Raw genomic sequence first — 17,917 nt, 5'->3', positions numbered from 1 at the left:
ATAGAAAACAGTAATCTAGTCTTTTAAAAATATATCATTTCAGCAGGGTGTTTTATTGAACATTACACAATTGCACAATGCATAAATAGTCTGCTTTCAAGTTCCTGGGCGTAGAGTGATTTCTGGATATAGCCCCAGTTCTGTGGCTTTCCTGTCGAAACTAATTTTGCTTCTGTGGAATCAATGAAATGTTCCAGTAATAAGCACGGCACTTTACGCTTCTCATCTGAGAATCGCGAGGTGCTTTGCAAGCAGTTAATTAATTAAAGCCTCACAACAGTTCGCTGTGTCTCCAAAGCTGCATGCCCCGAGAACGCCAAGTTGTTCTCCGTCGAAGGAAATGTAGTAAGCCTGCCCGCAGCTGTTAAGGCTGCATAGGGTCACATTGGCTGTCAGAGAAACTGGCTGCAATCTCTGCCCTGATTCATTTTTAATAGAGCCAAACATGGCAGCAGCATCGCTTTGCTTTCCACCGTGTGCGGATTATGTCAAACCTCGGCGTGGTGGAGAAAAATAATTGTGTAACTGGGCCTAGTCATGAGTTCAGCTGCTAGCATTGGTTAAAGTAAAAGTTCCTGGCTGTCTGAGCTCCCTAGGCCTGAGTGTTGTGGTATTGGATCTGATGCTTGGTTTCTCTCTTCTCAGGCTTTGTCAACACTGCACGCTTGTTTCAAAGTAACAGTGTGTGTCTTCCTACCAAGCCTGTTACTTCAAAATAATTTCAAAATAATGGGATTCTTACTCCGACATCTGTAAGCCTCATTTCATGAGGAGTAAGGGAAGTTGAAGGAAGACTGTTCTTCCTTCGACTTCCTGCTGTGTAGACAGCATCAAAAGCCAAGTTAAGCTATTTCGACTTCAGTTAAGCAATTCATGTAGTTGAAGGTACGTATCTTAACTTGACTTTAGCCCACAGTGTAGACGTGCCCTAATGGAGCAGCTTCAACATCCCCTTACCAATGTGGACAGAAGGGAGAAGCTATCAGTTTCACGCCCATCATCTGCTGGGTTTCATCCATCAGACGAATCTCTTGACAGCAGTAACCTTACTCCTAAGTATGAGCAAGGCTGGTAGATGCTTTTCTTAGAGCCCAGCTAACTTTGAGGTCACTGGAGCAGGAGTCCAGCTGCGTGAGGTTCAGGGTGCTGAAAATGCAATGAGCTGCTGGATTCAGACAGTGGCGAACCTGCCGCCTGTTTTACATCATCAAGCAAATGCTCTGCCACTGAAAAGTCAAATCGGGTTTCTGTTGGATGGTTTAATTTTAAGCCTTGAATAATGTGTACAGATGTGGTCGCTTCATCTCAAAAAAAGATAAATTGGCATTGGAAAAGGTTCAGAAAAGGGCAACGAAAATTGAGGGGTTTGGAAATGGGTTCCCTCTGAAGAGAGATTAAAAAGACTTGGACTTTTCAGCTTAGGAAAGAGGAGGCTAAGGGGGGATATGATAGAGGTCTATAAAACAATGACTGGTGTGGAAAAGGGAATAAGGAAAAGTTATTTACTTATTCCCACAGTATAAGAACTAGGGATAATGAAATGAATAGGCAGCAGGTTTAAAACAGACAAAAGGAATTTTTTCTTCGTGCAGTGCACAGTCCACCTGTGGAACTCCTCGCCAGAGGATGTGGTGAAGACTAGAATTTTAACAGCTGTCAAAGGAGAGTTAGATGAATTTGTGGAGGTTATGTCCATCAATGCTTATTTGCCAGGTTGGGTAGGAATGATGTCCCTAGTCTCTCTTTGTCTGGAAATGGATAACAGGAGAGGGATCGCGTGATGATTACCTGATGTGTTTCCTCCCTCTGGGGCATCTGGTATTGGCCACTGTTGGCAGACAGTATACTGGGCTAGCTGGACCTTTTGCTCTGACCCAGTATGACCACTCTTATGCTGGCTGGCATCCAGTGGCTGTGACATGTCAATACGAGCCACGTGTCCTCTCCTGGTTAGGTGACTGCTCCATGTTGTGGTACCGGAGGGCCTACAAGAAGGAATAGCTGACCTCTTGGAATTGTCCTCCCCCAGCCTTTCAGATGACCACTTCTCTGTCCGCTGTGGACCCACACAGATGTTCCCTCGGAGGTTTGAGTAACAAATGGAAGGGGTGTGCGGACAAAGGAACATTTCCCACTGTGGGGAGACAGAGCTGATCTTAAATTCTTTAGCCCCGTTGAGTTACACGGCATTGAGAGCGAGACGAGGGAAAAAAACCTACTCAGAAATGTTCTGATTTGTTCCACGCTGCATGTGTTTTTAATTTAATACTTTATTCGGCGGTGAACCTTGTTTACAGCCATGAAGTCACAGATAGAGACAGGGAAAGCAATTGCGGGTAGGTAGTCATGCCAAGGTCTCACTTCCATTACAGCACCTTCTGTTGAGTGCTTACAGTCTTGCCAACTCCCCATGTGCCAGAGGCAGAAACAGAAACAGTGCTCACTAAAATAACTTTCCGGCCCTAATACTCCTTATGAAACAAATCCATTACATTGCTGTAGAAATGCCCATCCCATTGCCTCTTGGGTCTAGTTAAAAACACAACACAACAAAACCACAAACTTGTAATTTTTAAAGGTACAAATACACGCTCGTTTTCTTCTATTGGTTGTGTATGGTCCTTAGCCCGATGGGGACACGCTCCTTGATGGAGGCGCCTAGGTGCTACTGCCATATGACTAGTTGATAATACGCCAACTTTCTGCTGCACCTCTCAATGCACTTTTCAAAGGTGTGGATGGCATCACCACAGCAGAGAGAGACTGAGGGGTGTCTGAGTTTGTGGGAGGTTGGATGTGGGTTCTCTGGCCTGGTGTTCAGTATGGTGTCAGGAGTCAGCAGGAAACTGGACCTGAAGCTGAAGCTTGGTGCTGAGTTGGAAGCCAAAGAGAAGAGGGTTGGGGCTGTCAGAAACGAGGGTGGAGAGGGCGGAACAGGGCAGAGTTGAAGTTGAGAACCAGAGATGAGACACGGGCTCAGATCACAGATGCCAAGGCGTGTAGCAGCACTATGGCAGGATCCATCTTGCTGCACAGACAACTTCCTGTGTCTTTCTGACTTTAAATTATGTACCCGGCCCAATCAGAGACCTTACAGCTCCTCCAATCAGGTCCATGTGGGCGATACCTTTAAGGGAGAGTAAGATCTTAGACCTCCCAATTCTCCCACCAATAGCACAGCAGTCAGGTCAGGTTCCAAAAGCATAGGGACCAGGTTCCGGATCTATGGATTCTCATAGATGGTGCCTAAAGTTAGGCGTCTATAATCATAATAGTCTAAATAAATGTTCTTGTTTGTCACGGACACATGGGCTGTGTCTAGACTGGCAAGTTTTTCCGCAAAATAATCTGATTTTGTGGAAAAACTTGCCAGCTGTCTACACTGGCTGCTTGAATTTCTGGAAAACCACTGACGATCTCATGTAAAATCATCAGTGCTTTTCCGGAAATACTATGCTGCTCCCGTTCGGGCAAAAGTCTTTTTCCGAAAGACTTTTGCGCAAAAGGGCCAGTGTAGACAGCATAGTACTGTTTTCCGCAAAAAAGCCCCGATAACGAAAATGGCGATCACGGTTTTCCACAAAAAAGCCCCATCTAGATTGGCTACGGATGCTTTTCTGCAAAAAGTGCTTTTGCGGAAAAGCATCCTGCCAATCTAGACATGATTTTTCTGAAAATGCTTTTAACGGAAAACTTTTCCGTTAAAAGCATTTGCGGAAAATCATGCCAGTGTAGACGTAGCCATTGTGTCTCTGAGAGACCTGTAGAATCAGAATCAAGGGGGTTGGTTGAAAGACTCTGAGGGTATGTCTTGACTACAAGCCTCTTTTGAAAGCACAGTTTGCATTCAATAGCGCCTTTTTTTGTAAGAGTACTTTCGAAAAAAGGCGTTATTCCTCATAAAATGAGGTTTACCAGGATCGAAAAAACTGTTCTTTTCATTCACAGTCATTCGCAGGTGAAGGTTTTTTTTGAAAAAAGCCTACCTTTTTCCAGAAAAACCCTTGTAGTCTAGACCCACCCTGAGAGAAGTCTAGACCCACCCTGAGAGACAAAGCCCCCACCCACCATCTGTTCCAATAGATGTCTTCAGCGGACCTGCACTTTGGACAGTCGGGCCCCTTTGGGCAGCTGTTTAAATTTTGGAGGCCCAAGTTTGAAAGTGTCTATTTGTGCAACTTGCTCATTGTCCAAAAGTGTCGGGGTCACCCCAATTTAGAATCTAGGTCTCCAGGCCGGGGGGCTCACCACTTATTCTGCAGATCTCAGTGCTAGCTAGCTGAGATTCTCTTCTTGGGCTACTCCAGACTGGCTTCAAAAGCCAAAGCTAGACAAATTCAGACTGAAAATAAGGGGCTGATTTGTAACAGGGGGGTGTGTGTGTGTGTGTGTGTGTAATTAATCATGGGAACAAAGGACCAACAATTGCAGTGTATTCTAGGGATCTAAGCGTATAACCATTTAAATGGATAACTGATAAGTATGAGCTTATTGGTTACCCAAAATGTTTCATGTGGCTCCCAGGGAGCCGGCTGGTAGTCAGTACAAAAGCAGCAGTGTGGGGTGGCAGGCAGGAGCTGGTACATGCAGGGCTGGCTCCTTGTGCCCACCAGCCCCCAAGGACCTGGCTTCTGCCCTGCATTGCTGACTCTGTATGAGACTAGCAATTTTGAAAATCTAGGTCAGGTGTCTTTCTTGGAAGTCTACTGCAGCTCAAACAGGAATGAATTCTGGAAAGTCCTAAGGCCTGTACCAAAGGTCAGAGTAGGTAACTAGAGTGGTCTCTTCTTGGGAAAGTTTCAGTTCTTTCGTTTCTTGTTAGCATGTCATCTGACTAGAAGCTTTCCAGGAGACTAGTACATACAGTCTGGGCTTGACCATTAGGTTTGAGCCAGCTGCAAGTCCACTTTTCCCATATCCTGTCGTGTTTTAGACTCGAGAAAGCAAAGTCCAGTTCAGAGCTGGCTTAATAAATTCCAGTGCTCTATTGTGAACTGCAGTAAGTTTAATTACTTTGTGTAGAGTGGGACTAACAGTTATGATCAGAAATGGCCTTAGTAAGAATGAGAATCAGACCCCGTGTGTTGTATTTTTGTCCATGATTCCTTCCGCCTCGTCCTGGAATGAAGAACGACATTTCTCCGGCAGTATTGTGGCTCGGTGATAGGAAACGAGGAATTCTGTGAGTCACAGGAGGTCAAAGAACTGACTCTTCTCTCAGGCTTCGTAGTCTCCTTTTGGTGAAGGCATGAAGTCCAACCCCAGTGGCCATGGCACATCAGATACCTCATGCGTTAGGTGCCACGTCCCATCTCGTTTCTCCTTCCTCAGGCACAGAGTAGGTGAAAGCCGAGGAAAGAAGATACGTGATGGGGATGGTTGGGCGTCCCCATCTCTTTATCCTACCCAATCGCCTAGAGGAGGTTCATTGAGTGTAAGTTCTGCTGTAGCCTTGTGCATTCCAGGGCATCAACTCCATTCTCCTACCTCGATAGATGTATCCGGCACCTGAAAGCTGTTGCTGTTTGTATCACAAGCGATTGATATGATAAACTAAGCATCTGATGCTACTTTAAATTCCCATATTCACTAGGTTTGGGGGAAATTAGGGGGGAAGGGTGGTTTTGTTTTCAACCTTCAAACATGGCTTCCCCACCTTGGAACGTGTGGTGTTAATCCAGCTAGGTTTTGTTGAAGTCTAGTGTGTCCTGCCTACTGTTTGAGGAAAGATATGGGCCTTACAACTCCTACAATAAATGGAAAGATAGCTAAAACCCTAAATAGCTTAGTCATCTGTTGCTTATTGCTTATAATTTCAGGATCTGACTTATACTATCCTTGGCATTGGTATCGTCCCTCCCACCCAATGATCTCAACTCCAAACTTCACAAACACCCTAAGGAGGGAGGAAAGTATTAGCTGCTGGGAAAAGGAGAGCCTTATGCTTCAAGTCACTTTGTCAGGCTAGAGATCTGATTTCAATGCCTTGCTTTTCCACGGACACCTTATTCAATGTTCCACAAGCTCTTTCTGGTGCTCTGGGTCTCTGTCAGGAAGATAGGGATAATAATGCATCCTTTGTCTGCTTGAGAGTCTACATGGGACATCCAACTACAGAGAGTGAGTGCAGAATTGGCCTTCATGTGCAAATTTGATGCTCTCTCTCCTGACTTGAACAAAGACTTGAACTGGATGGGCCATTATAAAACCTGCTTTCCTTACATCCAATGCCACCGATAGCTATCCAAAGCTAAGTATGGCATACTTCTAGCCCACTCAATTAGCCTCATTAGCACGGGCCTTCAATTGACAGGTACTTTTTTCTCCCCCTCTCTCTTCTTTTTCTGTTATAAATTGTGAGCGTCCTCCCTTTTCTCTCCACTTCAGCTCATCTGCAGAAATGGGTTGTGCCCACGAACGCTCATGTTGTGTATATATATTTTGTTAGTCTCTAAAGCGCTAGAGGACTACTCGTTTTTAACGTTACGGACTCACACAGCTAGCCCTCTGAGACTTTTATATGTGGGGCAGAAACTCTCTTATTATGTGTTTGTACCGCTCCTAGCCTACTGGAGCTTCAATATCAGCGGAGGCCTCTAGGAAAAATGCAATATAAGCAATGCTAACCTCTATTTTACAGATGATGAGCTGAGAGAAGAAAGTTGAATTGACTTGTCCAAACTCACATGGCCAACGCCAGGGACTTAACTCAGATTTCCTGGCTTCCGAGTTAATGCCTTCACCTCAAGGTCGTCCTTCCATTTAGCCAGCCTTCTGAGTTTATTTTTCATTTCTTCTTTCCTTAAACTTCAGGCCACTTTTTGGCACCTGTCTACATAAGGCAAGGAAATCAAAATATATGGTCCCTGAATGACACTCACTTAGCAAAGGCTCCATATCCCTGGCACTTAATGGGATTCTTATATACTGATCGACTCTGCAAAGCCAGCTCCTGTATTTATCTGCCCCTCCGCAGGTACGAGGGTTCGCAGCTCCCATTGACCACGGATTGCCGTTCCCAGCCAATGGGAGCTGTGGTCACCTGTACATGCAGAAGCACAGATGAAATATATCAGCAGTGGCCTACCAGAGGCTAACCTTGGTGAACCACTGCTGGTTTATTGCCTACCCCTGGCCTAGAAGCAGCTTTGGGAGAGATGGAGTGGTATAAGCAGAGAGAAACTTAGTTCTCTGCCTTACGCCCGGAGCTGACTATTTCTGGAGGCAGTGTTGATCAATGGACAGTGGTGTTGGGCTGAGATTCTTGGAAGAAGGAAATGCCCGGTGTGCTGATTGACTGCCTCTCTTCAGAACCAGGGGGCATGTGAAAAGCAAGTTACACTTAGAATATACCCCACCCTCTGTGTCACTGTGGAGCTCTTTGCCAGAAGAGGTTGTGAAGGCCAAGACTATAAGGCTGTGTCTACATGGGTGTGATCTTGCACGAAAAACAGCCGCTTTTGCGCCAAAACTTGCTGCCTGTCTACACTGGCCGCGAGTTCTTGCACAAGAACACTGACGCTCTAATGTATGAAATCAGGGCTTCTTGCGCAAGAACTATGATGCTCCCGCTCAGGAATAAGCCCTTTTGTGCAACTGTTCTTGCGCAAGAGGCCAGTGTAGACAGGCAACATGAATTTCTTGTGCAAGAAAGCCCAATGGTTAAAATGGCCATTAGAGCTTTCTTGCGCAAGAGAGCATCCACACTGCCATGGAGACACTTGCGCAAAAGCACATGACAGTGTGAACGTGCTCTTGCACACGTCCTTTTGCGCAAAAACTCTTGGGCAAAACAGTTGTTGCACAAGAAGCCTGCAGTATAGATGTAGCCTAGGCGTTTCTAGCCTTCACGAAGGACACGTCACGACTATGGCAGGAGGGTCAGTACCAGAGATGTGGGCCTTTTAACGGCTCACAATACATATTTGTAAAACGTCATGATAATTACCAACCTCCTTAGTCTTTTCAAGCTATTAAGCACCAGCAGCTTGCATGCAATTGAGCGGACGTTGCAGGAGCACCCAGGATCGGGGCCCAAATGTAGGGACTGATTCGGTCTCCCATCCTCATGCTGCAGCGCATTTCCTCTCTTATGTTCTGATCTTTCTTTGGTGGGACCGCCTGCAAAGTAAGGTCCTATTCATGTGAGTAATGGGGCTAGAATGGAGCCCTTGGTTTTCACTCAGTCACTCATGGAAACTCCTCTTGGCTTCGACTGAAGAGGGAATGGTTGTTAAGGACCAGGTGTGGATGGCCTTGCCTGCTGGTCTAGGTGGCAAGTTGACCTAATGAAGCAGGGGTGACCAGGCCTGGTGGCCAGAACCCAAATCAAGGGCCAAGTTACCAAGTCCAAGCGGAGGTCGAGAGTCAGAAAGGAGGAGCCAAAGGTCAAAGCTGGGGTGAGAAGCTGACTACCAAGTCTAGGCAGCGAGACAGAGCCAAGAAGCTGGAGTTGGGAGCCAGAACTGGGGTATTTAGCAGCATTTGAATAAAGCCCAGTAATCTGTCATACTGTCACTCACATAGGGTAGTTACTTCAGAGAGGGTATGTTCCCTAGAGAACCAATTGCGCATTTAAATGGGTTTAACACGGTTTAGTGAAGCCACTTCACATCTACACCTTTAACTGATTCAGATTAACTTTCCTGGATGCCCCTCATGTAGACAAGATAAAAGGAACTGATGATTTTCATTCGGCAGAGGAGGCACATAATGGAGGATTTGCCCACACCTCCACAGGGAATCTGCACCAGAGCCAGCGACTGGCCCAAGCTATTCCACCTGCGCTTTCACCCCCAACTCTAAGGCTGTGTCTAGACTGGCAAGTTTTTCCACACAATCATCTGCTTTTGTGGAAAAACTTGCCAGCTGTCTACACTGGCCGCTTGAATTTCCGCAAGAACACTGACGATCTCATGTAAGATCGTCAGTGTTCTTGCGGAAATACTGTGCAGCTCCTGTTCAGGCAAAAGCCCTCTTGCGCAAATCATTTGCGCAAGAGGGCCAGTATAAACAGCACAGTACTGTTTTGCGCAAAAAAGCCCTGATGGCTAAAATGGTGATCGGGGCTTTTTTGCGCAAAAGCGCGTCTAGATTGGCCACGGATGCTTTTCTGCAAAAAGTGCTTTTGCGGAAAAGCGTCCTGCCAATCTAGACGCGCTTTTCCGAAAATGCTTTTAACGGAAAATGTTTCCGTTAATAGCATTTCCGGAAAATCATGCTAGTGTAGACGTAGCCTAAGTGTTCAACACCTTTCCCCCCAAATAACAAGATTTTAAAGCCATCCTGATTTTTAAGCCAAGCGACCAGTGTGGGGGTTCTTTGATTGGCCGCCTGGCGTTTGAGCCGCGGTGGGTTGGCAGCTTTGCTCCACAATCATGAGGTAGAAGATCCCTTTTTTTCCAACCATAAACAGTATCTGTCTCTGAGGATTTTAAGGGAAACGCTAGGCTCACCATGACATCACAGGAGTCACCAGCGCTGCAACCGCACGCCCATCCTGGAACCAGCGAGGTAAGCCACACTCCAGACAAGCAGTGTGAGGGACCAGGGCCATCAGACCTACTCGTCCTGGCCAGACTGTGGTCCATAAGTCAAAGACAGTCCCCAGACCGGCCTCATCGCGCGACAGCCAGAGTGATTGCTACAGCGGAGAGCCGCAGGTACAAGACAGGGTGAGAGACTGGAGAGGGGAGATAGTCACCCTCCTGAGGTAAGTAAATAAGATGAGATCGGGAGCCATGGTTGCCTAGACAACTTCCAGGCCACCTGCTTGGGTTCAGTCACAAGGCTGCAGGTTTCTGTTGTGTTGGCTCCCGTGGGGGGTACATCCCATGATGCTTGTTCACAATGGCTTCGTCTGTTGACAGAAGGATGCAAATCAAGCACTTCGAAATTGCTAATGAAGCAGGGTTTGAAATATCCCGCACTTCATTAGCATAAACATGGCCGCCGCTTTTTTTCTAAATGGAGTTTTCAAAAAAAAAAAAAACCGGAAGTCCAGATGCAGCTCTGTCAAAAAATAAAGCCTTTTTCGACAGATCCTGTATTCCTCAAAAAATGAGGTTTACAGGATCTGTCAAAAAAGGGTTTATTTTTGACAGAGCTGCGGCTAGACTGCCGGTTTTTTTCGAAAAGACTCCGTTTTGGGAAAAAAGCAGCGGCCATGTTTATGCTAATGAAGCACGGGATGTTTAAATCCCTGCTTCATTAGCAATTTTGATGTGCCTAATCTACATCTGTCTGTCGACAGAGAGGTGTCGTCTAGACACACCCAATATTCCTTGGAGAGAGCCTCGTATGCTCTTCGGGTGGCGAGGCGGAAACTTCCGGTGTCCTAAAGCTGGGATCTTCAACCCTTACCACAGGGAGGTCCCTAGAAAGTATCCTCCCCCTCTCCCCTTTGCTTCTCTTAAGAGACAGTATTACTGACACAACTTCAACCAACCGAGCAGGGGCGGTGGGTATGTTAGGTAGGGGTAGGCATCGCTTCCCAAAACTCCACCCAGACTCTACCCCCAGGACGCCTACTATAGGCATTATTGGGGCAGGGTGTTGCTGCCCCAGTATCTGTCCTCCCTGTGCTCCAGGGCCAGGGAGGCTGGGGCCGCATGCCGCTCTACTTTCCCCTGGTAGGGTGTGGGGCCTGGGAAAAAGGGGCAGGGGAGGGGGTAGGGTTGGAAGCTTGCCTCCCTCATCCCTTTACCCACTGCCCATGCCCAACCAAAACCAGTTCACCCTGGGCTACAATCCCTAGGGAAGTTTTCCAGTTTCCCTCACAAGAGACTCTCAGTCCTGTTTCCAGAAGCTTCCGAGTTCTGACTCAACAGGGTCTCTCTTCACCAGGCCCAGGTGCCCTCCTCTAGAGCCTCATCTGGGTCAGACACGGTGGACCAACTTTGCTCCCTCCCCATGGGTCATGGCCCCCCTGTGATGGCGGAGCTGCCGCATCATCTTCTCACATCGAGCCTGCTCCCGTTGTCACAAGCACCAGTGGCTCTCTGAGCCCCAGGGAAACCCACGCGCCTGCTGGCCTGGACTCAGACCGAAAGCAGCAGGAGAAAAGAGGCAGTTTCCCACTTCGCTGGTGCCGGGCACATCTGGCACTAAGCGGCTTCTTTCCAAGCAACGCCTGGCAGCGTCAGTCCTCGTTTTCAACAAGCCCCATTAAAGGATTATAGGAGCCTAGTTAAAATCAAGCCCTTCAAGCCACAACTGGCAGGAAAAACAAGCATACACAGAAAGGGCTCTATCATCCACATTGTGATTACTTGCAGTGCCTTGAAGCTGAAACTCACCGAGCTGGCAACTAGAAGGGAAATATAGGAACAAATACACATACATTTGGCCTTCAAGTACATTTTTGTTTCTTTTGTGGTTTAAGGTAGAAAAAAAAATCCCCCAAAACCCTGTTCCCATTTTGACCAATTACTCCTAACATTTTGCCACTGAATTTAAAACTTTACTTCTAAGATGTAGTGAATTTTCTACCCCCCCCCCCCAAAAAAAATCGACAAGGGAGTAGCTATACTCTACAATGCAGGTTGAATAGACTGTTTCTATTTAAAACGTAAGGACAGGCATGAGCCGGAGTAGAAACAACATCAATACATTGTAAATATTGTTTGCCAGGAGCTGTCATAATTTCCAAATAAAATGGCTTTGGGTGTCAGACAGGATTGCTCAGGGGAAAGGTAATGACGTAGAAAACCTTTCTCCTCCACCCTGCCAAGAGGAACACAACCCAAGATGGCAAAAGAATAAACACAGAAAGGTCCCGGTGGCAGAGTTCCTCTCTTTTCATCCAGTGAGCTCAAAACACTTACAAAGGAAGGTAAGTATCTTTAGCCCCATTTTGCAAATTGGCAAACTGAGGCAGAAGGCCCGGCTCACTCGAGCACACATCAGGAGCAGACTGTGGCTCTTCTTAACTCCACGTTCAGTGTCCTGAAAGACGGTGGTGGCTATCAAAACTTCTGCGTTGGTCCATTGCTGAAATATACCCTCTAAAATATCTTCCATCCATGTGCAGAATAAATTTTGTTGGGCGCGCTGAGGCATGCGTGGATATGCACCACCAACAGAAACACATGGTGCCGGCTGCGGGTGCTCTCCTAGTCAGCTGGGCGGCATTTGAATCTCTCCTGGGCAGCTGCCCAAGTGCTCAGATTACAGGGAATGCTGGCCCAGACCCCAGTGCCAATGTGTCTGCATCACTAACAACCGGCCTTTGCTAACACCCTTGTCAGCAGGCCAAGGCTGAAATGGAGAGGCGCAGACTCTCGACTGGGGTGGCATGCCCAACGTTGTTAAATAACAGGAAAACAGATTGCATTGCAGAAAATTGCCCCTGTTGATGCCTTTAAGAGATGGAAAGTCCCTTGAGTTGGTGGTTTGGCCAGTCAGCTCCTACTGAGCCAGTCTTAGGGCCTGGAATCTGTACAGGTTGAAACTCCATAATCCAGACTTCTCTAGTCTGGCAACACCCCTGGTCCGGCATCATTGAGATAACCCTGTGGGGCCAGGAGTGTGTCCAGGTCAGGGGGTCAAGAGAGTGGAGCTCTAGATGGCAGAGAGAGCCACTAGGGGAGCACAGAACCACCCCTCCCCCCGTGGCAGCAGAGCCAGGAGGCAAAAGTGGACCGTTGGGTGGCAGCAGAGCAGTGGGAGGAAAAGCAGAGTCCCTCCCGCATAGGGAGAGCTGAGCACAGGGAGGCCAAGGAGGCAAAGTGGAGCCCCTGGTGCACTGACCTCCCCAGTCCGGCATATTCAGGGTGCCGGACCAGAGAGGTTCCACCTCTGCTGTTGCTTGACAGAGGCTTTGAATTGTAAGGCACAGTCCTGATCTCTGACCATCTCTCCTTCCCTCGTCTGAGCTCATCCCATCTCTCCCCACCCTCCCATTCTCCATATGCCAACCTGTTCTTGTAAGCCGCCTTGAATATTTTAAATAGATAGGTGGAGTAAAAATATTTAAATAAAATAAAAATAAAACCCATGTAAACTGCTGCCCCACCCCCTCAGATGCAGCACGGAGCTGAAGGACCAGAGCAGAACCGAATGACAGATACCCCTCGACGGGGTAACCAGAGCCCTCTGCCTGCCATAGCAAAGCTCACTTACTCGGTCCCTGTGAACTTCGCTTCCTTCCCCTACCCCGGTCGCTGCACGAACACGCGTTGCGCTGGCTCCGCAGTGGCAAACCCGGACAACGAGCCAGCAATTATTATCGATGAGGGGTTTGTACAGTCTCCACACGACTCAGCTCCACCCACCTCTGCGGACAGCCCCTCCCCCCCACGCCAGGGAAAAGGAGAGCTTGTCACTGGGGTCCGTGGCGCCTCTCCCCAGCACCCCTCCACTTCTGGCTTCCTTGCTTCCTGGCTGGAATTGGACTCCAGCTGTGGTACCCTTACCTGCATGTAATCCAGTTAGCACCCCCTTTCAGGGAAAGTTGAGGAGTAAGCGGCCACTGCAGGCTGGGCCCCACTGGGAGACAGAAGACAAAACGGAGGGGGCCCGTCCACCGCAAAATGAGGAATTCGGTGGCACCTCAGGAAAAAGCCGCATTCCGCAACCGCGGAGCCCTCGCTAAGCTGTCTGAGGCTGTTTGCACCTCTTCGAGCTATTCTGTCCAGCGCCTGCAGCCTCAGGCAAATTCCACTGCACCTGGTTATGCTTGGCTCCTGTGCGAAAGGCAAGCGGGCATCCTGAAGCGATAGGTGAACTGTGGAAGAGATCCGGGCACCTCGCTGCTTAACCTCCTCTTCCGGACCAGTCCACTGGCTTCATCCGCCTTTTGGCAAAACCCACAAGGAGTCCGGGGACACTTTAAAGACTAACGCATTTATAGGGCCTTAGGGAATCAGCTTTTGGGAGCTGCGCCCCGAGGAAGTGAGGTGGAGCCCTGAAAGTGCATGCCCTAGTATTCTAATCAAGTGCCACCGGATTCCGGGTTGGTTTGGCTGAAAGAGGCTAACAAGGCTCCCTCTCGGAAACCCATCCTCATCTCAGGATCCAGCTGAACCCGATGGGTTCTTAAAGCCTTTGTCTTGCTTCAGTCGAACATACTCTTTAGGCATAATGACACCTCCCCCCGCAGAATGATACCTAATTCCTAAAGCTCAAAATGCTTTACAAAGCAAGGTCCGGGGACGTGACTTGCTTATGCTCACGCAGCAGGTCGGGGCAGCACTGGGAACAGAAACCAGCTCTCCTGAATCCCAGCCTAACACCAGAGTGGTTCGTCTGACTCAGCAGCAGCAGCTTTTCTTGCTTCTGCTTGTTTCCTCGCTGTGTCCTCTGATCCTGTAGTAGCAGCCTCCTCTCTCATCCCACCATCACGGCATGAGAGCCTTCTCCTCTGCACTTCCTTCTGCCCCCAAAGCCCTTCCATTCCCTCTGCTGCACCCACTGGTTCCAGATTGCAGCTGGGCTTTCTTCCCTCACCATCACTTACTTTAAAACTCATTTTCCCTCTGCTAATGTTTTTAAATAATGTCAGTACTGTATCTCTGACGCCTGACCCTGCAACAGCCAGGGCAGAAGAGGGCCCTGAATGACTTCAACAGGGGTGCTCTGCAGCTCCAAGGAATAGGCCTCCTTCATACCATACTGGACTTTGGAGGTAACTTCCCTGCCTTTTATAAGCTCCTTTTAAAGGAACAGTGACCCGGTTTGATACAGAACACCGGGAGCCCTGAAGTCTACTCAAATTCACATTCCTGAGTGCTAAGAGCTGGTTGAAAAGTAGAAACCATTTCCCCCGGTCTCTCACCACAGCTGCCAGCCGCTGGAAACAGCTGCACATGTGTCCAAGTCCTTCTGCATTTCACAGAAGCGGATAACTCTTTGCTCTGGTTTTTTGATCCGCCCTATATAATTAAAGAGGGAATCGCAGCCTGGCAGCAGAATTCTATAGGTGGATTGACAATGAGCTATAGAGAGACCCTCCCCCCCACCCCCCGCCCAGTCTTTGTCAAATCTGGCCCAGATTCTTTGGCTCTGTTCTGTTCCACTTGCACCGCTCCCCCAGCTCAAAGGGAGAGGGACACTGGCCTCTGTCTCGTTAGCTGGGAAATCCAGCAGCGTGGGGGCTGCAGTGTATGTAAAGTTGGCATGGTAGCAAGTTTAACACAAACACAAGGAAGTAATTCTTCTCGTTAATCTGTGGAACTCCTTGCCAGAGGATGTGGTGAAGACAAGGATTTTAACAGGGTTCAAAAAAGAGCTAGATGAGTGGTTCTCAAACTTTTTGGGCTCCAGAGCCCTTTACATTCATAAAAATTTATGCCGAGCCCCAGCGGTCCACTGATTGTATGTGTTGCACCTATCGACGTTTCCAGTTTCTCAACCTTGTGGAGCCCCTGGAGATGTCTCGCAGAACCCTAGGGCTCCACGGAGCACAGTTTGAGAAACACTGAGCTAGATAAATTCATAGATGATAGGTCCCTCGATAGCTATTAGCCAGGATGGATAGGAATGGTGTCTCTAGCCTCTGTCAGAAGCTGGGAATGGGTGACGGGGTGGATCACTTGATGATTCCCAGTTCCATTCATTCCTTCTGGGGCACCTGGCATTGGCCACTGTCAGAAGACAGGACACTGGGCTTAACGGACCTTTGGTCTGATCCAGTATGGCTGTTCTTATGTTCTTACAGCCAGCTCCCCCTGCAGCCCTGCTGGAACAAAGGGGTTTCCAGTTATCCCCTGCTGGTGCACAATCCGTAGAGCACTGGACTCAGCTGGCGTAAGTAAGACCAGCTTTGAGGCTGCTCTAACCAATGCCAAGGATGGTGCAGGAACCGTAACATGTCTTGGGAGCTGGGAAACAGACTTGTTATTGGGCCTCCTATAAGTTATCTGTGCAGCCTTTCTTCTGAGCAAAACACGCGGATGATGATTCAGCGATTTTGTTGGGTTGGGGATGAGTCACAAGGTCTCCCAAGGGTAGGGCCCAGTTTGTGAAGTCTCCTGCAGGGCTAAACCGGTGAATGTATCCAAATGATTTAAAACAGAAATGAACAAATCTGACAAAAAGACAGTGAAATTTACATGGCTTTTTTTTTTTTTTTTGGTGTGAGGGGAGGAAAAATGGTCAACAGATGTCAGTTTCACTGAGAGAGCTGGTGAAGAGACCTAGAAGTATTTCAGTCGAAGCCACCCAGAGCACAAACCATACATCTATAATGGAGATACTCCCAGAACGTAAAGGCACCAAAATAATTGAAAGCAAGAGCTGGCATCTTCACTAAGGACACCAGGATCCAAAAGAAGAGCTGGAAACACCCAGAAGCTTCCCAGAAAGGAATGGTCAATGGCCTGCGGGCAGAGATTACATTTTTTCGTTTGGACGGTAACTACAATGTGTCGGGGCAGACTTGGAAGCCCATATGACCCGCTCAGAGTCTGGAACAGCAAGCAGATTGAAGAGGTAGCCAGCAACTAGACTGCCATGGAGCAAAGGATCCTGGGAAATTCGGGAGGCAAGGAAAACTTTGCTTAGCTTGGGACTTGCTACCAGAGATAAGCGTCAGAGAGGACTGAAGGAGATGGACAACCACCTTGAGAAGGAAAGGGAAGGTTATGGGCCATAGTGGAACACGACTGTCTGGACAAGATAGGACATCTACAACTTTTTTCTTCCAACTCACTAAGTCCTCCGGAGGCAGAGCTCCAGCTGGTCTTGGCTACAGTGGTACAAAACCTAGAAGGCTTATTTGGCTCTGGTTAGTATCGTAGCCCTACCGACTGCTTGGGATGATGAACAGAAGAGGGATTTCGAGCAGCCAAGCAACTTGTGCAGGACAGCTGTGATGGTGCTATGGAATTTAACTCTATACAAGAGGTGGAGTTGTCCAGGCCCTAGCCATGCAGTTTGGAGCCAAACGTCAACCAGAGCTACCCATGGAAAAGTTACAGGCTAGGAGAGAAGAACTCCAGACTGAACTAAAAGAGGATCTGTTCTCGGAGCACTGAGCTACCAGGGAGAATTTCCAGGCTAATCCACAATGGTCCAATTTATAGGCATTCAACCAGGCTGGGCCTTACAAAGCAAAATCGGTGAAAGGAGGCCAACAATGGGACGAGAAGCCTGGAGCTCGAATCTTTCCTTGCAGCATCGCACCAGAAGAAGCAGGAGCTGCTAATGAGGAAGCTGGCGGCCCACCCCATGGGCTGCGTGAGTGCCGCTTTGTGTCTAATTTGCATGACTAGAAGATGTGCCCAGCCTTGCTCGGGTCCTTAACTCAAATAAGTTTTGGTTTTCTTCATTGAAATCAGTGCTCTGGGGTGGGGCTGGGGACGAGGAGTTTGTCAAATCAAAGGGGCAGAGCCCAAAAGGGTTGTGGATTCGCTTCAAGACACAATCGATTAGAGATAGATCGTTGCTTTTATTAATCTCACTACATCACTACTATTACTCTACAGGCTTAATACTGCCAGATGGTTACACAGCGACTGCAAAGTAATACAACAATCAACATAGGCAAAGCAATGCATATAAGAGTAACAGGCACTTGGAAATGCTTACGCCCTTTCAGGTCTGCAGGGAATCCCGTTCCGGTTACCTTGCACCCAGCCACAGTGGACATGGCTCCAGCTAGGGGGATTCAGGACACCCTTCAAGATCTAGGTCCCAGTTGAGAGTCACCGGACACATAAGAACATAAGTGACCTCCCTCCTGCCATCCATCTCCACACTCTGACAAACAGAGGCTGGGGACACCATTCCTTACCCATCCTGGCTACTAGCCATTTATGGACTTAACCTCCATGAATTGATCTAGCTCTCTTTTAAACCCTGTTATAGTCCTAGCCTTCACAACCTCCTCAGGCAAGGAGTTCCACAGATTGACTGTGCGCTGTATGAAGAAGAACTTCCTTTTATTTATTTTAAACCTGCTGCCCATTAGTTTCAT

This window comes from Pelodiscus sinensis, chromosome 2 (genome assembly GCF_049634645.1).
Source record: "Pelodiscus sinensis isolate JC-2024 chromosome 2, ASM4963464v1, whole genome shotgun sequence".
NCBI lineage: Eukaryota > Metazoa > Chordata > Testudines > Trionychidae > Pelodiscus > Pelodiscus sinensis.
Note: the sequence above shows the minus strand (reverse complement) of the source record.